At 40.2% G+C, this 23,589-nt stretch overlaps 1 long non-coding RNA gene across 1 annotated transcript; it reads left to right on the forward strand.

Annotated features, from left to right (window-relative positions):
* Nucleotides 1-485: 485 nt before the first annotated feature.
* On the forward strand, nt 486-1,330 carry LOC127115847 (uncharacterized). The gene is made up of 2 exons (XR_007800899.1): nt 486-943; nt 1,149-1,330. It is a non-coding gene; the product is annotated as an uncharacterized LOC127115847 (long non-coding RNA).
* Nucleotides 1,331-23,589: the final 22,259 nt, after the last annotated feature.

Consider the following 23,589-nt stretch of genomic DNA (forward strand, 5'->3'; position numbering starts at 1 on the left):
CCAACAAACATCTAATACACTATGTCTAAACTATCTTAAATGCTATTTCTACTCATTTCTAACTCTAATAATTGATTTCTACTCATTTACACAAAAAACTCAAAAAGATATCAAAAATTCAAAAAACTTACAAGAAATTGATGTTTTAGATGTTGTTTCTGATGTTAGACATGATGCTTGAAGTTCCGTTAAACCTTGATGATTGAGTTTTCAGTTGGTGCAGAGAAAAATTTGAGATAATTTGAAGAATGGTTTTGAGAAAAATATTTCAGAGATGAATTTCTAAAATATTTTAATATTAACTGACCTTTTGATGCGATAAAAAATGCATCTCTAAATTCTTAAAACATTTATATATTTTTGCATGGTGGATAAGAAATCTTTTTTATACTTTATCCCTTACAAATAGATTGCTTCAATTACAATCCACCACATATTTTAATTCTTGTGGCCCATTCCTGAACCCACTTGGAGGGCCATATTGGATGTTTCTCCTTTCTTCGTCGTAGCTAGTAATAGGACAACGAGTTCATTGGCCCATAAACAATTTACTCCTCACATTGATGACATTGTTCCTCTTCTCAGCTCACATCATAGTCACACAATTAATTCTTCTTATCACACACACATAGTGACACATACATGTCCTAAACCAATACTTTGAACTTCAAATTTCATGTTCCAGATTTATGTTTGTCTAGTGTCTACCTACCCTTTTTACTTGCCTTCATAGACTCTCGTACCCACTTCTACAATTAAATTAATAAGTACACTCACCACAAAACATGGATCACTGTACTTCTACCCTTTCAACTTCCACACAACCAACTCATTGTGCTGAACATTCAAGCTTGAAGAAGAGGTTCCTTGACAAGGCTAAGGAACAGATGTCTAGGATCTATATATTGAAGAGATGCATTATTATGTTATTATGTTGGCAAAAGTACGACCACTATTGATTTTCAAAAATACTTGTTTTTTCTTCTTTCTTTTCCATTATAGCAGTTGCAAGTACACTTGCGGTTCTTAATTTAGAACTATATAGTATTTGTAGGGTGTTGCAAGTTCTTAATTTAGAACTATATAGTATTTGTAGGGTGTTCATGTGAATGTACAACTAAGAAATCCAAGTTTAAATTGTGGTTTAGTGTGTGGTGTAGAAGAAGGTGAAAGAGCAACAATGATTTCACATGGTGATAGAGACAGGTCGTGGCTATTAAGTGAAGTTGCTTTTGGAAGGATTTGGGTAAAGAATATGGGGTTTGTTACATTTTCTATTGTATATTTTGCCAGGTAAAAAATTAACAGCAAATAATCTTTACATTTTCTATGTATACGGTTCAGGCACTCAAATATTTTGTTTCCAAGATATTCTCTTATTAACTGAAATTAAAATAGATTCTACTAAATTTTGTTTCCAAGACATTCTCTTATAAGACTCATTTGAATTTTAAGTGATTAAAGTGTGTTGGGAGGAGGGTGTTTGTTAGAGATGGTCATGTTAGCACTCTTCTATAGAATTTTGTTTTTCAAATCTAGTATCATTAATAGTTTTAGAGAATTTTATCTTTATTTTTTATTTAAAAAGATATTAATTCAGTTAAATTAGTAAAATGCAATGAAAGTAACACAAATTAAACGTTGCATAATTAAAAAGAATCGATATACGAATAAACTCAAAACATCTTAACTAATAAATGTAATGATATGAGTCTTAAACATCTCAACTCAAAATATGTTTCAAATAATCCAATAGGATTGTTCACACTTCGGGCTACCTAACATATGCCAAATAGCGAGACACATATCTATATTATGAGGTGCCTACCTCAACCACGCCTCAACAACGCCTCAACAAGAGAGAATGAAACAATGGAGACTCTTACACTCGAGGACATTCATATGAACATCCACCAACAATTTTTGAGATCGTCTTAACAAGGATAACAACCGATTAAAGCGCATCTGAGTCTAATGATAGTTTTGTTGGCTGGCTTCTTTGAAATATCTCAGTTTGGCTATTTATTTCTTCTCGACTCTTTGATCTCCTAATGTCAACTTTAATCATTTCCCAAACGTCTTCCAGTTTGACAATGACTTGTTGGAACTCTTTTGCTTCTTCCTTCCCTTTGCCTTTGCCCATTTCTCTTTTAGGTTATTCCATCTTTTACCAACAATGAATATTTGCCTCTAGTGTTGGTATAGTAGTTTTTCACTCAATAAACATCCAATGCCTTGATCATATCCATAACATCATATATATCAAGTAATAGTAAGAATGATGTAAGATTATCATAGTTAGAATGCATGTCTACTCTAATTCATTTATTTAAAACATGAGATATGTACTCATCTCACTTGATTTAGGCTTATGACTCTTGACATACATTGACATATTTTCACAAAACAAGTGATAAATTAAAACTTTGAATTAAGCAACTAATTCATGACCATGCTATTAATTTAAGATAATCGTAATATTAATCGTGAATGAAGCATTTAAAAGAATAAACCTTTTATCATGTTATCATTATTGATTTTCTCCTTATCCTAAGCTTTGATTCATATCCATTTGGCCTTTTTACTTGAACCATATATAGACAAACAACTTCGAAAGAAAATTTCAAAATTTCAATTTTTTTGAACAATTACTTAAATAAAGCATTTAAAATCACAAGTATTTTGGCGTGTATGCTTATTTTTATCTCCATTACATTCCGCCCTTTGTAGAGAAGTTTTGTTTGTCTTCAGGTCATCAAAACTGGGCTGGTCTACCAAAGAAGCATCAAAACTCTCTAAGCTGATTGAATATGGGTAAGAGTTTAGTGCAGCAAAACTCGCTTAGCGGACCACACAACTCGCTTAGCGGGTTGTCTTCCTCCTTCAGTGGTACATGTTATTCTTTGTTCAAATTTCACACACATTCATAAAATCACATTCATTCATTCATATATGAGGTCTTAAGGATACTTAAATGTTTTGGGAATTTGGACATGCTCATGTACTTAGTACAAAATAACCAACATATCCAAATTCCACTTTGTTCATGGAACTTGTTAGTAATACACATAAAAATGCAAGTTGTTCAACACACAAATAAAATTAACTAAAAAGCACTAAATAAATTTCAAAATGGTGGAGACACAATGTGCCAACAGCTCAGTCATCATCATCTTTTTCTTATTCCTCGAACCATTCTTTTCCCTTTTCCTTTTCACTTTCCTCTTCATCCTCACATTTGCCATTGCCTTTTCCACTTCCTCTTGCCTCATCTCTCCTATTTTCTGGATAAAATGGCCTATCCACAAGCCACTATAGATGTCATATAAAATATTTCCGTATAGGTAGATGATCATAAGAAGAACCCGATTCTTGAAATCACAGTACCAATCTACTCATATAATCATAAATAGAAATAAAACCCATGTGATATGCATCACTAATATCCAATGTATAAGTAAAGTAGGTATGCAAATTATGATTCACAACATCCAAGCTTAAAGGTTATTGTCTGTGTTATTCAGGTGTTGTAAGTGGAATGGTTGGACAACTTTGTTCTCTATGGTTTCTTGCCTTACAATAGCGGTGAACATAATCTTTGTCCATTTTTGTATCAAGGAAGCGGTGGTGGTACTCTAGGAGATATAATTCAAATGTTCTATAAAGTATAGTGATTAACCATGGGAAGGTTAAAAGAGAATTTGAAATTGAATGCACAATGACCTAAATCTTATTGAGATGATTTTGGATCCGTATATCTCTTGTTTGGTTAAAATATACCAAATAAGTTAGGCCGACTGTAGGGTTACTGAAGAGGTATTAAGTTTATGAGTGACATTAGATAAGATAAAATTTAACCATATTTGAGCTTCCATGGTGAGTTTGGATATTTTGAATTGGATAGGTCTGGTAGTTCTTCTTACTTCATAGGTTACAAATCCAATCCAGATATCAACTGTGTCCTATCATAGTCCCAATTATTTCTCACAAACGCCCTTGAGAAAGAGTCCACCTCATCGAGATTTTCCATGAAAGTATCTTCTAAGTATTCATGTATGGTTTCTCTATTGTATGGGACTTGTCAAACCCTTACACAAGAAACCCTTGATATCATGGCATCATCATCTGAGAATTAGCATTTTCATAGAACTATTTTATAATATGAAAATTGATTTCTTCTAGAGGGTCTGACAGCACATTCCACCATATGTTGTCAAGCTCTTGCACAAAGCTAGAATATTTACACGAGTCTTATAATTGTAATTTTCTTCCCACAATCAATTGTCTAGTGAATTAATTGGTTGTTGACTTATTCATGTTCAAGGATCTTGAACTTGTTACAGTCATAAGTTATTCATCGTGATTCGATTCCTAATTTCCTTTTCATACCATTGATTAATTTCTTTGGATTCATCTACAACATTCATTTAACAACATATACATTGAATTTTTGTGTTATATATCTACATTGTATACATGAGGTTTCATTCTTTTTGTTCCGTGCAAGAATGAAAACTTAGTTATATCATGATTTTAACAAAAATAAAACAAAACCTTAATTTTTAACACTTAAAAAATAACATAATGAATCAATTGTTAAAGGCTACTTTTTGATGTTTTATAGCACAAAAAACCTTAAAACTCACTAAAGATTTTTAAGATCACCAATTTCCTTATTTCCACAACTTTTCCTCTTTAACAAAGACATGCATGAACATGTTATAACCTTCCCAACACATTTGCATGGCATGTTTCTTAGAAAATTATAGTGATAATGACATGCATCAATAGTTTTAGGACTACGAACATGAAAATGATGGAAACACATATTAATGTAAACACATATTAATGTACATGCTTATATGCAAAGAAGGTGTATTCCATAACATACATGTAATTGCTTATGGAGTTGAAGAGAAAAATGTGTGGGAACTTTAATTCTTTTAGGTGTGTGAGTATTAAGCTCAAGTGTGAATGTTTTATACGTTCCACTGCCTTGCCACTGTTTTTTTGTGACCTCGGTGCATGTAAACAATGCATACAATATTTACAATGGGTTTTAATGCCTCTGGGATGAGTATTTAATGAAGGAGAAGAGCGATCCAAAATGCAGCGGAATTTAAAATTTCTCCTTTAGTGATCCTTATGAATGGGCATGATCAGTGATAGAATCGTTACCTCTTGTGGCGATTGTAACCTTTGATGCAGATCTACGGAGCGACCACGAACGTTGAACGATGACAACGCCTCTACTCAGTCCACACAAATGGATTCCTTCAATCTCAGTGCCAGCTGCTACGAATGAAGGCTTTGAGTGTGTGTGTGTGTGTGTGTATGTGTGTGTGTTAGAGAGAGAGAGAGAGTGTGTGTGTGTGTGTGTGTGAGAGAGAGAGAGAGAGAGAGAGAGAGAAACAAAATTGCAACTTCCCAAATGCTTCTGCACAAGGGTTCTATTTATAGAACCACTTGTGTGGGCTACGAGTTACAAATCCCACTTAAGTGTATGTGGCCCATATCTATAATATGCCAAAATCACTTAAGCGCATGATACCTTATCATATTTCGTATTCTACTTAAGTACACCGTACCTTACGATGTTCTACTATTCACTTAAGGGCACCGTACCTTACGGTGTTCCTTAGTTACTCTATCTCTCATCAATCCGTCCTTTTGTGTGTGAGCCTGTAGGTTTTCGCGGCATTGACAATTATAATAAATATCGTATTTAATATAATAAACAGTGAGCGGTATCTAGCAACACATCACTGCTACCCAATGTCGCATTACGCGAAAAACCGGCGGGAAAACAAGAACAACAGAGCCGCCACCGTGCGTTATTTATCCCAAAAGAGGGAAAGGAAACGCTCAGAGTAAACCTGGAAAAGACGTGGTCTCGCGACCAAAGAGAATGGGATCGGGAGTCGGTTATGCGAAGGGAAGGTATTAGCACCCCTACGCATCCGTCGTACTCGACGGGATCCACGCACAATAGGAAGGAAAAATGGTTGCTAAAAACACTGCTCAAACTCACACACACTGGCTGAAAAGAGACACAGGAAACAAACAAGGCTGACTCGGCAGGATATCGCATCCTGGGCCTACTTAGTCTATCAAGCATAGACATCAGAGTCTAAGTAGTTCGGACTGGGGAAAAGCATGCTCGCTAGGATGTTGCATCCTATGCATACGTATCTCCTTTGGACGAAGGAGAATCAGAGCATTCGTAGCTCGGCTAACACGCACACAAACAAACACAGGCAAAGGCAAACGTGGAGCCTGAATGCCAATCACTGGACTTACATCAGCATCCGAACCAAAACACACACAAGAAGGCAAACATGGAGCCTGAATGCCAATCACTGGACTTACATCAGCATCCGAACCAAAACACACACCAACACTGGAACCCGAATGCCACTCGATGGACTTACATCAGCTTCCAAGCACACAACAAGACACAGGATGTGGAATGCCAATCGCTGGGCTTACATCCATCTCCTACACACGCAAGGAGAAAAAGGGTCTCGATTGCAACTAGGGCAAGAGAAAGGGGAGGTCTCAATCGCAACGAGGGCGAGAGAAAGGAATTAGTGTTAGTTGTTAGTCAAACTCGACAAGACATCGCATCTCGTGCCTACGTATCTCATCTGGACATGAGAATCAGAGTTGCCGTAGTTCGGCTAAACTATTCCTGTTGGTTTGTGTTTTTTAAGTGGACGACGTCACTACGCAATCTACCGGATGCTCGACCTTTGGAGACTTACTCACCTGTAGTAGAAGGAGTTGACGTATCCTTAAGAGGGGATATTGTTTGTTTGTGTTTTAGGAAAGCTCAAGCAAGAAAGGAAGTCCTATACGAAGGAACCGTGCTACCTTAATTGTCATGCAAACGAGACTACGCGGAGTCTAGCAAACCTAGGGGATACAATCACACCACACAAACATATACAACATGAAATAAACACACCAACAAGGGGCTCAAACATCAGGATTAGGCTTTAGTCGAGGGGTCATATCAACCTCAACAAACAAGCCTCTGTATCGGGGTCAGGTTAGCTCTTAACCTTGCCATTGAGGGGCTAAGGTGAAGCTAGATGAAAGGTGATGAGGGGTGTGCCTCATTGCTTCTATCTCAAGTCAGAGAGAGCATCAGACAAGGGAGCGTGGGTCCAGAATGGGGGGACCCTTCTACGCTCAGGACATAGACTCGACTGTACAATGTACAAGATCTTGGGCTTGGATCTCAATGCTACAACCATGTAATGGGAGCAAGGAGAAGACTCACAGAATAGTGGGGGATAGATTGCTTATCCCTACCTTCCACCAATTGCCTCAAATGAGGACTTTCCCTGCTTGGGACAAATATAAACATACACAAGCATTGCCTCTTAAGGAGGACTTCAGACAGTTTGCCCGGCCCGGTAACAGCCGGGTCTCCAGACTACATGAAGTCAGAAACGTCATACCTCGGTGCAAATTGCTTAGCAAGCAAAGCAATATTAGCAACTTAATGTACCTGTGTAAATAGCTAACCAGTCAGTACACAATTCAAACAAACAATCAACAGTCAATATCACACAAACAGACAAATCCAATCAGACAACAATGAGCGATCCATGAACACAAGGGAATCCCCCATTAAGGCCTACAAAACACACAATTGTTAGCCAACAACAACAAATGGTTAAGCTCAAATGAAGGAGCATCATCACTCATGTAGATGCATTCTTGAACCTGAAATCACAATTCAAATGATAAGTCCAAACCACTAGGTCGAAGCCTAGGGTCAACAGAGGGAAAAAATCCAGAACAGAAGCTGATACTCCACATGAAACTCATTTAATCAAGAGATGACATGTCCTAAAATTAAGGGAGCATGCAAGATCGAATTATCTCTAAGCCTAGGGGTAGAATAGTCATTTCACAATTAGGGAGTAATATTGAACTAAAATTTCTATTCATGAAATTCCTAACTAAAACCAATTAAAATCTAAACTAGATTTAATATTAAAAAAATCCAAGAGATTATCTAATTCTAATAATATTTCTAATTGTTTCTAAAATTCTAAGCTAATACCCTAATTAACCTTTTCTAATTATTAACAGCAACTAAACGAGTAACCTACTAATCACACCTACTTATTTCTAAAAAACTATTAGACTATTCTAAACATTATGCTAAATCAACAAATTCTAATTCTAATTTGACAAATAATTGAAATGATAAAATTCTAGAATTAACTTCTAATAATATTTCTAATCATCAGCTAAAATTTCTAATCAGCTTCCTAATATCTTCTAAGTAACTCCTAATCCTAAAATTAAGCTAATCTAATCAATTTCACTAATTAATCACCTAAACTTCCAGAATGGGCCTTGGGTTCAACAGACCCAATTGGAGGGGGTACGGATAGGAAAAGGCCTGGCAACGTTGCTTGATCCATAACCATCACTACACTGTATCTATTGAAACCAAATAACAAAAATGACAAATAAACAGAAAAGCGCTTATTCAGACGCGCTTATTCACCAGCAGAAACACTCTCGGTTCTCATATGGAGATTCTACCAGAAGTTCACAATCGATTACACAACGGTGTCAACTAACATCTTCTACAATCCAACGTACCATCACGTCAAAGGAGTCAAAGTGTCAGCACAAGGATTCAGAACTACCTGTCAAGGGCGACGACGGAGGTGGCGACGATGATGACGAACGCGAGCACAACTTCTGAGCGCCTCTCTCCCTCTTCTCGCAATGTTGGAGTGAATTGGAAGCGTGTGAGCGATGATGTTCTTCGAGCTCCGAAGCTTCCGGCGGTGGAGGCTTCAAGGGGGAAATGAACAGGCCTAGAGGCCCACCGTCCACGCGTGATACTCTGGAGAGGGATACCGATACCAATTATCCTCACATGCAAAAGGTTCAGCGTGCCGACGGTGGAATCGGCGACGAACGGCGGTGAAAACGGCGGAACAAGGACGACACAGGGAATCCCAAACCTCAGTGCTGAAACAACGACGATATCTCCGTCTATGGACATGCAAGGCTTTCCATTCTCCACATCGTGGTGCATCAAACGAAGCAACACCAATTCGCAGCTCAAAGCCATCGTCGGAGCTACCTTCTTGCTTCACCCGTTTAAACGATAAATCCAAATGTGGATGTTGAATCGGACAATTCACAAACAGGTATCGCGTATCTCTGCTCAGATTTTCGCTCGATCCTTCTTCTTGAGCTCTTTTGAGAGGGTTTTGCGTCGGTGTTGTTCGATTCGGAATGGAGAATGCGATTCACTTCCTTTATCAATTTCGGATTCACAAGTTCACATCGCAAATACGACTCGATCTGCTATGGTATGAATAAGCGAAGGTAGAAGCGACATCGAAGGTGGATTGAAAGCTTTCCGTACGGTGCAGGTATCGGATCTTTCGCCGGATTCTTGATTGATTTTTCGTCCTCTTCTATGCCTCTGTTACGAATTCTTCTTTGTTGAACTCGTACTTGCAGGTTGTGGTTTGTTGAGGATGGCACCTGTGAGAACTTGGTTCCTATTTCGATTATCCCTTTCTTGATCAGCTTCTCCTTCTTTCTCAGCTCTTTCTCTCTATTTTTTTGTCATGAGCTCTGACATGAGTCTGTTAGATGCCGTTGGAACAGGGTGGTTATGGAGTTCAAAGGTGGATAGAGGATTCGGATTAGGTGGCAGGTGAGGATTACGGTTACAGTTTTGGTTGAAGAAATTGAGGTTGAAGAAGGTAGCAGGTTAAAGGATTGAAGAATGTGGTGGAAGATTGATGAAGGTTGAAGAAGAGGCTGGATTGTGATTATGAGTATGGTTGAAGGTTTGTTACAGGTTGAAGAAGAATCTGGAAAAGTTTGTTAGAGGTTGAAGAAGAAGCTGGAAAAGTTTGTTAGAGGTTGAAGGATTGAGGGCGAAAACGATTTTGGAATGAGAGGGAAAATTTTCTGAAACCAATGATTGGCAATGATTGCAGCTTATATATCAGGATCTAAGGGGCAAATGGGAGATTTGTGTAGCTCAATCTCTTTCGTCCAGCTGGCACTTAAATGAAGGTAAGTCTTGAATTAAGAATTAAGTCACGTGAGATTCACCTCAAGTTCACATTTCTAATCTATTTTCCTTCAATCTCAACTGTGGATAACTATTATTGAACCAAACCGATTTAGACTGTGGCTTGAATAATCACCAGTTTGATTTTTTTTTTTGCAGGACATGATCATTGTCTCAGGGTCTGCACTGTAGTTCACCCTTGAAGCATGACATTTTTGAATGCACTAGCTTCTGGTATGTGTACATTGGACCTGTTATTTTGCTCTCAAGACTGATCCATTAGGCAGTACTAGTTTCCTCAGGATTTTAAAATCATGATTTCCTGGCTTATCACTAACATATACTGCACAACCACCTATTGCTCTTGCTGCAGCAGGAAACTCAGCTGTCACGTGCTTGCTAACCTTGACATGAAGGTATAAATGTTGCTGTTAGGTGTTGGTGCTGTTGTAAACGCAGGTTGTTCATGATGCATGTCCATTCAAAGTTTAATTCGTAGAATAAATTGCAACAAAGTGTTGCAAAATTCTGCAATACTTCATGACAGGTTGGACATGGTAAATGAGATACCCCCGCTGTTCGGTTCCAAGTCTACTCGTGGAACACTCCATGAATGAGCTCAACATCAGGTCATGTCGGTTTCTTGTATCATGGCCATGGTCCAATTCTAATTCTTCCTTGTGATCGAATCGTGGTTCACTGTTTTGCTAGGTATGATGATAGCTCGTTCAACAAGGTGACAACTGTTGGATTCACCTGATTCTGCATAGTAAGTGAGATCACTGTCCTGGCTTAGATTCTGCAGCATTGATTTGCCAGGTTTGTGAAATATTATGACTGGATTTATGTGTTAACGGACTGCACTATTGTCTTTAGCAGGAAACTTTGTCCATTGAAGCACATGGCTTGGTTCATGATCAGCAACAGGTGTAGGTGCGGTCATGGGAATCATTTGTTCCTGACTTGGCCAATGCTTCTTTTATAGCATATGGTCATTAGCTCTGCAGCACGTGTGGGCATACTAACCTTGCTTGGTTAGTTTCAAGAGCATGCCTCATTTGGCTAGAGCATCCACGTGAGGGAGTATGGGTAAGGCATGCAACACGGATGACACCAAGTTTGGCCTTTTGGAGCATTAATGGCACATGTCAACGACCAAGTAGGAATTTTTAGAGCTTAGGAATAGGATTCATGGGTATTTAGGATTTTAGGAGTTTAGGGATTGGGTTGACTTTGGTCAACTTTGACCAAAAAGTCAATTGTTGACCAAAGTCAACATGTGGTCAAACTTCCATATATTTTTTTTTTATAATTTTCTCAATGCTTGGACATTTGTGATGAACGTATAATGGCAATTGGAGTCACATGAATGAAATGAACGGTTTACGTATAGAAGTGATCCTTGTATGACCTTGGGTGAACTGAATTTGAAATGAATGACTCTTAAAATGAATTGGAACAATGTTGGATAATTGGTTAAGACTATGAAATGGTTTAAATGGATATAAAACTGAAAAAGGACTTGGTGGGTATTAAAATGGATCATGGTCAAATCGGATTGTATTGAAATTAAACTAAATGGATTATGGATTATGACTCGGATAATGGAATGGAATTATTTGAAAAAATGGTTAATGGGCTAAAAATATGGGGTTAACAAAAGAAATGAATGGGCTCAATGCAACCACGATTAAATTCCCACGACCAAATCAACTTTTCAGTAATCAACTCGGAGCATCCAACTCAACTTGAATTCCCAAGATTGATTCGAGAAAAGAACGAAAGGATTTCTTCTTCAAGATAAGTATTTGTAATGACGAATGACCTTCTTTGTGACATGCAGGAAGCGTCTCAAACCATCTCTCTACCTCCTAGCCCTCAATTGACTTACAGTTGACTTTTATGGGTCTCAGATGACTTCTTCTGATCAGTCTTGCCTGATGAAATGCAATATGCTATGCAATGCTAAGGCAATGTTAATGTGATGTTAATGACCTAAAAAAATGAAATGAATGTACAAATGGGTAGGGTGCAAATTTGAGGTGCTACAGTTGCCCCTATTCAATCAACTGGGAACCCGAATGGATGAGAGCAACGACTGTCAGACTTTCAGGGTAAACAGGGATTGAATACCAAGAACCGTAGAAATTTGCACACTGCCGGGAATTTTTTTGTCTTCTTTCTCCTCAGAGGTACAATCACATCCAGACATCGACACACGACGAACGGGATCAGAAATCATCTCAACTAGATGCCAACGGACAACTAGGAAAAACTCAACGTTTACCAAGACCAACGGAGAGGTACGTCAACTCTACTGGGGATGACCAGGAAAGGATACAACCATACGTCAGCGGACGTAATGGGAAAAACTCAACGTTTACCAAGACCAACGGAGAGGTAACCAATCATTAATGAATGAACGGAAAGAGAGATACAACCATACGTCAGCGGACGTAATGAGAAAAACTCAACGTTTATCGACACCAACGGAGAAGGAGAAAACTCAACCAGACGTCATAGGACGAAAGGGAGGCTCAACGTTTATCGACACCAACGGAGAAGGAGAAAACTCAGCCAGACGTCATAGGACGAAAGGGAGACTCAACGTTTATCGACACCAACGGAGAAGGAGAAAACTCAACCAGACGTCATAGGACGAAAGGGAGACTCAACGTTTATCGACACCAACGGAGAAGGAGGAAACTCAGCCAGACGTCATAGGACGAAAGGGAGACTCAACGTTTATCGACACCAACGGAGAAGGAGGAAACTCAGCCAGACGTCATAGGACGAAAGGGAGACTCAACCAGACGTCATAGGACGAAAGGGAGAAGGAGAAAGCCACTTCACGAGGGAAAGGCACCACAACCGGAAACCGAATAGGACGTCTACTGGGAATTCTGGTTGGGAAATCAACCAGACATTAATGAATGACTGGGACTAGGGTATACAATCAGACGTTCGTGGACGAATGAGAAAAACACAACGTTTATCGAAACCAACGGGGAGGTAGATCCACTTGGGGAAAGGTACAACTAGACGTCATAGGACGCATAGGAAAAACTCGACGTTTATCGACACCAACGGAGAGGAGGAAACTCTGAGGGGAATCATATGGTATTACCAAATGATTTGCGGGGAATAAGCAACTAGACGTTGTCGCATCGCGCGAAAAACCGGCGGGAAAAGAAAGAAACAACAGAGCCGCCACCGTGCGTTATTTATCCCAAAAGAGGGAAAGGAAACGCTCAGAGTAAACCTGGAAAAGAACATGGTCTCGCGACCAAAGGGTATGGGTTCGGGAGTCGGTTATGCGAAGGGAAGGTATTAGCACCCCTACGCATCCGTAGTACTCTACGGGATCCACGCACACTAGAAAGGAAATTGGTTGCTAAAACGCTGTTCATAAACATCTACACACACTGGCTGAAAGGAAACGCAAGAGACTGACTGAAACTGAACTCGGCAGGATGTCGCATCCTGGGCCTACTTAGTCTATCAGGCATAGACATCAGAGTCAAAGTAGTTCGGACTGGGGAAACGACACATGCTCGCTAGGATATCGTATCCTATGCATACATATCTTCTCGGACGAGAGAAGAATCAGAGCATTCGTAGCTCAGCTGACACGCACACAAACAAAACAAGACACAGGCAAACGTGGAGCCCGACTGCCAATCACTGGACTTATGTCAGCATCCGAACCTAAACACACGCAAAGAGGCCAACGTGGAGCCCAAATGCCAATCACTGGACTTACATTGACATCCGAACCTAAACAACACAACAGATAGATAGGGAGTCGGGGACTCAGCCTATAACTGTCAAACGCACACAAACAGACAGCAAATGCTAAGGAGTACGGGGACTCGAGCCTAGCAAAGATCAAACAACACACACAAAAGAAAAGGGAAAGGCGCCCGGAGAGATCAGCTCAATCTCCTGCCTACATACTTCATCTGGTATGAAGATCAGGGCGATGTAGTTCCCCTACGCAGGGAAAAAGGAGTAGCCTAACCAGATAACAGAGGGAGACACAACTAGGGAGACTACGACTCGAGCCTAGATGTTATCATGCAAATCAACCCTAAGTTATGGTTTCTAGCTAAATGGCACAAGGGCCAACCTATCCTAAGTATGGCTCACACAGGAAGCAAGCCACACACACACTTAACTTGCACAGGAAGCAAGCCAAGCAAAACCTAACTTGCACAGGAAGCAAGTCTAAACTAATCCTAACTTGCACAGGAAGCAAGTCAAACTATCCTAACTTGCACAGGAAGCAAGTCAAACTATCCTAACTTGCACAGGAAGCAAGTCAAACTATCCTACAAGCACAGATAACACACGCTATACACAAACAAGTGGCTCAAACAAGGGTTAGGTTTTAGTCAAGGGGTCATATCAACCTCAACAAACAAACCTCTGGAATGGGGTGAATGTTGCTCTTAACCTTGCCATTGAGGGGCTAAGGTGAAGCAGATGAAAGGATGAAGTGAGGATTAGACCTCACAGCTCTTATCCCTGGCCTGGGAGAGCTCAAGACAAGAATGTGTGGGTTCAGAAAGTGGGAACCCTTCTACACATTAAAACTGACTCAACTGTACAGTTGTACAAGATCTTGGGTTTGTATCTGCAATGCATCAACACAGTGGTGTGAGCAAAGCAGATGACACACTGAATAGTGGGGGATAGATTGCATATCCCTACCTTCCACCAATTGCCTCTTCACTTAGGAGGACTTTGACTCTATGCAAGGACAAAAGTAAACAATCACAAACATTGCCTCTTAAGGAGGACTTCAGACAGTTGCCTGGCCAAGTAACAGGCCAGGTCTTCCAGACTACATGAAGTAAAAGAGACATACCTCAATGCAAATTGCTTATACAAGCAAAGCAAAGCAAAAAGTTCACAAGGAACTAAGCAACTAAAGCACCTGAAACAATCAAGCAGATGTTAGTATGCAACTTCAAACAAAACAAATAGAAACAGAAACCGACAGTCCATTAGAGGCACATGGATGTGCAAGGCACAAGGCCTATGGCATGTGAGCCAAGCCACCTACAAAACAAAGAGGTTAGGCAATGATACTTGAGTAAGCTCAATCAAAAGAATTGGTCTTAATGGCCATTTGATGGTCAACCTGAAATCACAAACTCAAAGGTGAGTAGCAGGACCACTAGGGCTAGCCTAGGGTCAAAAATGAATGAGGAAGTCCAAACAGCAAGGGGCAAGTATCCACAATCATGTTCAAACAATTAGGAAGCACAACCAATTGGATTCACACTCATATCAATCATCATCATCATTTCATGAACCATTTAGGTCAAAACATGGCAAACAGAAGCTCATAGAAGTCAACAGCAAGACTTGCATAAAAAGCAATCTAAACATTTTCCAAAAATCATCAAATAAATCATGATCAAACCCAACACATAGCATGGTAAGCATGTCAAATTTCATCCCATTTGGACAAGTGGAAGGCAGTCAATGAAAATCAGAAAGTCAAAGCCAATTCAAGCATGCACAAAGAAGGTCAACAAGCATGGGTCAACTTCAAAAAATCATATCAAATCGAAAACAGATGAGAAATGAATGAGATTAACACCAATGCCAAGTTTGAGATGTCTAGTTATCACATATCAAATTTCATGTCCATCTAATAAAGTATGAGAATTTCACAAATGAAATGGGAACATGTGTCACACAAAGTCAACATTTGACTAGGCAGGGAAGAAAAATCTCAAACAAATGGAAAATTGTTCAAATAAATCCAAGAAAATTCACAAGTCAACTAGACATACAAGAGTAAGTTCATGCAAAATTTGGGGTCAATCAGAGTTCAAGAAGCATGGTATCAAAAATCATGAAGTTGCACATCATTGGTGTGACACAAGTTGTCACACCCTTATTCAAAAAATCATAACTCACAAACCAGCAATGATAAATTCACAAACTCTACACCAAAATCACCATGTGTGTGTCTAGTTTGGGCACAAAAAATTTGGAAGCCATTGGATAAAGTATCACCATTTCACAAATGCTTTGGCAAAGTGTACAAAATATGAGCACATGTCACAAACCCTAATACCAATCAAAAACCATTGACCACAAAAATTCTGGAAAAATTATGATAAAAAAGTAGAGATCATGACGAAGATGATGCAAAAAATCCCATTAAAATTGGATCCAACATGATGGAGATATGATTTTTCAAAGATGTGTGACAAAAATGAGATAAATGTTGAAAATGAAAATGGTTTAATGAAATATTTGAATTTGGCGCCTCTTGTGAAACGGCGCGTTTCAACTGGAGACATTCGCCAGGCGAGCTGGAAGCTTCGCTAGGCGAGCGATCATCTTCCTCGCCTTCGCTAGGCGAGCAGATTACTCGCTAGGCGAGTACGCGATTTCAGCATGAAGAAGATGACAGAACAGCAACCCCAACACACACACCCGAACGAATTTTCACGAAATCATGCAAGCAATATACCAATAGAACCGTCTAAACATGTAGAACATCAAAACAGCAAGCATTCATTCTAAATCGGGTTATCATGGATGAATCATGTGAAAACATAAATGGACATCAAACTTTAAAACAGCATAACTCCACAAATACTTAACCATTTTTATGGATTCAAAGCTCAGAATGACCAGCAAAGCAAGCTCTATCATAAGCATAGCATGGTTTAAAGAAACAAAGAGGTCGAAATTTACCAAGTCGGAAGAGTAGTGTCGAAACAGTTGTTATTTGGCCATGTTAAAGTGAAACAGATGTTCCTTAAGCTCCCTAAGGTTGGATGATGAAGTTAGCTTTGTTCGGAACAGCTTGGTATGGCTTCAACCAAACTTTGCCATTGATGATGCTTTGCAAAAAACAGTCCGCGAAATGGCCTTCCAGTTGTGGAATGATGGTTGAAATGGGCTCTCAATGTTGTTTAGATGATGAATCTAGCAAGGCAAGGCTCTGTTCTTTGAGAGTTTTTGACAGATTTTGAAAAATGATGAAAATGAGTTTTTGAGAGCAAGAGAGAACAAGAGTTTTTTTGCTAACTGATGGCTGCTACTAGGGTTCTCCCCATGACAGAAAAATGATCAATATCTCTGCTATGTCATTGCCCAAAGCATGGTTCATGGATATGTGGGATATGGTGGGTGAAAAGTGTACTTTTCTTCCCATTTTCAAGCAACTAGGCATGGCTACATGATGGGTGCAAGTACTTGCACGAATTTGACTTTGCACATGCTCAAAATCTGGTTTCTAAACATATTTGGATAGTGGGAATGGTTGGAAATCAACATTTCAAAAAGTCAACCCTTGGTCAAACTTGAATTTTACACATGCTAGGTTCAAAAATGCCATTTTGATTGGTAAGGTTTTAGGTCATGAAATTTATATTTTTGGAAAGAGGATGAAAAATGTGGTTTGTAGGAAAAAACCCCACCAAATTTGGCCAAACGGTTTGGGAGATATGGCCCTTTGAAGTTCAAGATTTTCTAAAATCGATTCGATCATAACTTGCCGACCATACATGGGAATTGAGAGTTCTAGGACTTTTTGGAAATGGGAGAACAAGATCTTCAACTTTCATGTTGGGCAAAAATTCATTTGAGGCTTGTATCACAATGTAAGTTTGAGGATCAAAACTTTCCATTTATGGCAAGTTTCAGTTACAGGCCCAGTTTCCGTTTTGGGAAATTTCTGATCTGGCTTCAAATTCTTCCATGATGGTGTTTGGCATGATATATGATGACTATTTGGACATGAATGAACTCTCACAAACCAATTCCAATCGTCAAATCTCTGATTAAATGGACGGTTGACCAACAGTTGACTTTTAGGGTTTCTGCTCGATTGTGCATTGACTGATGACTTCCAAACCCTAATTCCTTGAGAATTTGACTTCAAGTGATGTCCCAAGTTGTATGAACCCTTGATTATTGACCATGGTGCCCAAATTCCACAAGAATGACCACCATCCACTGCTTTGACTGACAGTTGACTTTTCTTTGACTTTTGACTGTCTGTGTGTGAACTGCTGACCTCTGAGCCTTCAACCCTTGACTTGAACACTTCAAATGGATCCCCAAGTCATGTGAACTTGTTGGACAAATCCCAAGGCCTTGATTCAATGAGAAATTCCTTTGCTTGCTTGGTTGACTGATCAGGAGATTAGTTTGACCTGGTTCTTGATTGCTTGCTCTTGAGGCAACTGGGAACGATGCAATGCTATGCAATGAATCATGATATGCTATGACCTAATATGAAAATGTATGCATAATGGTAGGTGCAAATTTGAGGTGCTACAGCTGCCCCTATTCAATCAGCTGGGAACCCGAATGGATGATAGCAACGGCTGTCAGACTTTCAGGGTAGACAGGGATTGAATACCAAAGAACCGTAGAATTTGCACCAACTGGATGTGATACAAAAGAAACACGTCATTTACCGATGACGACTGCAATTGACAGCTTCAGAAAAGCAAAACCATTTACCGATGGTTGGAGAACTGGAAACTTGACATTTACAGATATCAGCTTCAGCACGAACATTTACCGATGGCGGCTGGGGAAAAACAAACTTCTGAAAAGCAAAACCATTTACCGATGGTTAGAACTTGATATTTACCGATATCAACTTCAGCCAGACCATTTACCGATGGCTGCTGGGAAAACAGATTCGATGTTGAAAGGAAGCAAGACCATTTACCGATGGTGGCTTCAAAGAAACTTGACATTTACCGATGTCAACTTCAAACTGGCCATTTACCGATGGCTACTGTAACTGGGAATTCGACATTTACCGATATCGAAGAAATACTGGGCCATTTACTGATGGCGTCTCCGCTTGGGGAGGAACAAAATCTTTGTGGTGATACCAGACAAGACGTTTACCGACGACTTCTGGGGGTTTTGATTTTGTTGACCAGACATTTACCGATGACTAGGATGGGACTCGATGTTTACCGACATCGAAAGATGATGTTTACCGACATCAAAAGAAATGACCAGACATTTACCGATGACTGGGGTGGGACACGATGTTTACCGACATCGAAAGATGATGTTTACCGACATCCAGAGAAACGACCAGACATTTACCGATGACTGGGAATGAGAAATTTATTGGGGAGATACGAATATTTGCAACTGGAAACCAGATAGGACATTTACAGATGACTCTACTGGGGATTTCTAGTTGGGAATTATCAGACATTTACCGATGACTGAAAGAAAGACTTGATGTTTACCGACATCGAAAGATGATGTTTACCGACATCAAAAATGACCAGACATTTACCGATGACTGGGTGGAAATACTCGATGTTTACAGACACCGAAACAATGGTGTTTACCGACACCAAGAATGATGACCAGACATTTACTGATGACTGGGAATGAGAAATTCGATGTTTACAGACACCGAAACAATGGTGTTTACCGACACCAAAAATGATGACCAGACATTTACTGATGACTGGGAATGAGAAATTCGATGTTTACAGACACCGAAACAATGGTGTTTACCGACACCAAACAAAGAAACACACGCGGGTGCTAGCATGACACTTACTGGTATCACAAGAATGACATCTGAGATATGTCAAGGCAAGGTTGATCACTTGTTGGGGGTCTCACTGGGGAGAAACAAACTTTCTGTCACCATCGGGTGAGGAAATAAACCTCTGTCACCATCGGGTGAGGAAATAAACCTCTGTGGGGAATAAACAAATCTGAATGCTGTCAAGAGCAACTGTAGCAGTCTTGGTGCTGATGTTGAACAAAAATGATCCGCCTCTGCCGGGGATACGGTCTGGTGAAGTTAACACATGAATGCATATGTTTGAATTTTTCTATGGCGTAATGTTCCATATATGAATGGAAATGCTACGCAGTTTTGAGGATGCAATGATTACTACATGCAAAATGCAAATGAACCCTGGCTAGGGAGCCGAAATGATCAGATACTCTGACTCTGTGGGGAGACTCCTCTTGGGGAAATACTCTGCGGGGAACTCTGCTTGAGGAATGATAAAGCGACTTCACACCCATGTCGAAGAATAGCACTTGCTGCTGGGGAAAGGTAAACTCCGCTGGGGATATCCTTCAGTCCACAGGTAGGATAAATGCTGGAGATAACTTTAATGAACCAAACTCACTCGGGGAGGAAATTTGCAAATACGGGCCTGCTGGGGATAGGCAATCCTCAGATCTGTTGGGGAATAGAAAGCACTATCCACAGACGTCCTCGCAGGGGAACACAGCTCTGATAGCTTCCAAACTTGCTTGGGGAAAAAAATCTGCTGAGGAAACGTCCTCACAGATGCCAACCTGAAAACAGCACAACAAAATGCCCCCAGGGGATACATGGACAAGATACGCTCAAGTGTCCTCAACATTCAAAATGATTTTCAAATGTTTTATCTTCTGCAAGCTATTGCTTAGCCTCCATGTTTTTTATATGCAATGCTTATCAAAAATTCGGACATTTTGTAAACAAAACAGTAAAAATAAAAACAAGAGCTATTTATCTGAATAACGATTTTTATTGATTGAAAATGTGCCTGAAAAGGCAAATACATTAGGAAGCAATTCCTAGAAAGAGGTAATTGCGTACAAAAGGAAAAATCTATCCTAATGGCAACGTGAACACGGCATTCACTATTTCCCAATTCTGTTATAACTCACAGATCATCAGTTTTCCTCCCAACTCCTTGCTTTCTGAGAAGAATGACTGGACGGATCACATCTTTCGAGATGGCAGACAACAAAGCTTGATGAAGTACAGACAACTCAGACTGTAGCCTTCGCTTTAATCCCTAACTTTTGCCTGGATCGCCCTTTCGGGTTTTCAATCCACCGGGATACCCATTTTTGCCTAAGCCGCCCTTGCGGGTTTTCGACTTACCGGGTGTACAAATTCTTTTCATTTTATCCCTAATTTTTGCCCGAACCTTTTCTTTCTGTTTTTTTTTTGGTTCGCCGGGATGCCCATTTTTTGCCTGGACTCTTTTATTCTTTTTGTCCAGCGGGTCGATTTATGCGAAGTATTTTTTGACTACATCTGAGTTAACAGGAGACGGAAAATCTTCACCATCCATAGTTGTAAGCATCAAGGCTCCACCGGAGAAGACCTTCTTCACAACATACGGACCTTCATAATTAGGAGTCCACTTGCCCCTGTTATCTGCACCGGGAGGGAGGATCCTCTTCAAAACTAGATCACCGATCTGATAGCTTCGAGGACGCACTTTCTGATCAAAGGCTCGCTTCATCCTTCGCTGATACAACTGTCCATGGCATACAGCTGCTAGCCGTCTTTCCTCGATAAGGCTCAACTCGTTAAACCTTGTTCGGATCCACTCGGCTTCGTCTAGCTTGACATCCAATAAAACTCTCAGAGAAGGAATCTCTACTTCAACAGGTAGGACAGCTTCCATACCATACACAAGGGAGTAAGGGGTTGCCCCGGTCGACGTACGTACTGAGGTACGGTACCCATGCAAAGCGAAAGGCAGCATCTCCTGCCAATCCTTGTACGTGACGACCATCTTCTGCACAATCTTCTTGATATTCTTATTTGCCGCTTCTACAGCACCATTCATCTTCGGTCTGTAAGGAGAAGAGTTGTGATGTTCAATCTTGAAGTCTTTACAAAGCTCTTTCATCATCTTGTTGTTGAGATTCGAACCGTTGTCAGTGATGATTCTCTCAGGAACTCCATAACGACAGATGATTTCTTTCTTGATGAACCGGGTAACCACTTGTTTGGTAACGTTAGCGTAGGAAGCTGCTTCTACCCATTTGGTGAAATAGTCAATCGCAACCAAGATGAAGCGATGTCCGTTCGAAGCAGTGGGCTCAATCTTCCCGATCATATCAATGCCCCACATGGCAAACGGCCAAGGCGAATTCATGACATTCAGAGGGCTTGGTGGTACATGCACCTTATCAGCATAGATTTGACACTTATGGCACTTCCGAGCATACTTGAAACAATCGGATTCCATGGTCATCCAGTAATAACCCGCTCTCAACAATTTCTTAGCCATTGCATGTCCGCCGGCATGAGTACCGAAGGAACCTTCATGAACTTCCTGCATTAACATGTCTGCCTCGGGTCGGTCCACGCATCTGAGCAAGACCATGTCAAAGTTTCTCTTATACAACACATCATCCTGATTCAAATAGAAGCTTCCAGCCAGCCTCCTCAGGGTTTTCTTGTCATTCTTCGACGCACCTTCAGGATATTCCTGAGTCTTGAGGAAATTCTTGATGTCATAATACCACGGCTTCTCATCAATAGCAACAACTAACTCGGCTGCAAACACATACGCAGGCCTCTCGAGTCGATTCACTTCAATATGTGGCACATGATTCCACCAATGAACTTTGATCATAGATGACAAAGTAGCCAAGGCATCAGCCATTTGATTCTCATCCCGGGGGACATGATACAACTTCACTTTCTTGAAGAACGTCAGTATTCTTCTGGTATAATCTCTATACGGAATCAAATGCGGCTGGTTCGTATTCCAATCTCCGTTGACTTGATTGACCACTAGAGCCGAATCTCCATAAATGTCAAGTGTTTTGATCCTCAGATCAATGGCTTCTTCAATCCCCATGATGCAAGCCTCATACTCAGCTTCGTTGTTGGTGACGTCAAACGTCAGTCTGGCAGAAAAAGGTATATGAGCACCTTTGGGATTGATCAATACTGCCCCAACACCGTTACCATTCATATTCACAGCCCCATCAAACATCAGTGTCCATTTGTCATCAGGATCCGGTCCTTCCTCAACAAGAGGCTCTTCGCAATCTTTCATCTTGAGATACATGATGTCTTCGTCAGGGAATTCAAACATCATAGGCTGATAATCTTCAATCGGTTGCTCGGCGAGGTAGTCTGACAGAATACTACCTTTGATGGCCTTCTGTGACGTGTACTGAATGTCATACTCTGTTAAGATCATTTGCCAACGGGCAACACGTCCGGTGAGAGCTGGTTTCTCAAAGATGTACTTCACTGGATCCATCTTAGAAATCAATAAGGTAGTATGGTTCAGCATATACTGTCTCAGTCGGCGAGCAGCCCAGGCCAAAGCACAGCAAGTTTTCTCGAGCAGTGAATATCTTGTTTCACAGTCGGTAAACTTTTTGCTAAGGTAGTATATGGCATGCTCTTTTCGACCAGACTCGTCATGCTGTCCCAATACACACCCCATCGAGTTCTCAGTCACTGAAAGGTACATTATCAGTGGTCTCCCTGGAACTGGAGGAATCAGGATTGGAGGTTTCTGCAAGTACTCCTTGATTTTGTCAAAAGCTTTCTGACAGTCATCGTTCCACTTGATTGCTTGATTCTTTCTAAGCAGTTTGAAAATTGGTTCACATGTAGCAGTTAGGTGAGATATGAACCTTGCAATGTAGTTCAACCTCCCTAAAAACCCACGGACTTGCTTCTCCGTCTTCGGTTCAGGCATCTCTTGAATAGCTTTGACTTTTGC

This window comes from Lathyrus oleraceus, chromosome 1 (genome assembly GCF_024323335.1).
Source record: "Lathyrus oleraceus cultivar Zhongwan6 chromosome 1, CAAS_Psat_ZW6_1.0, whole genome shotgun sequence".
Classification (NCBI taxonomy): Eukaryota; Viridiplantae; Streptophyta; class Magnoliopsida; order Fabales; family Fabaceae; genus Lathyrus; species Lathyrus oleraceus.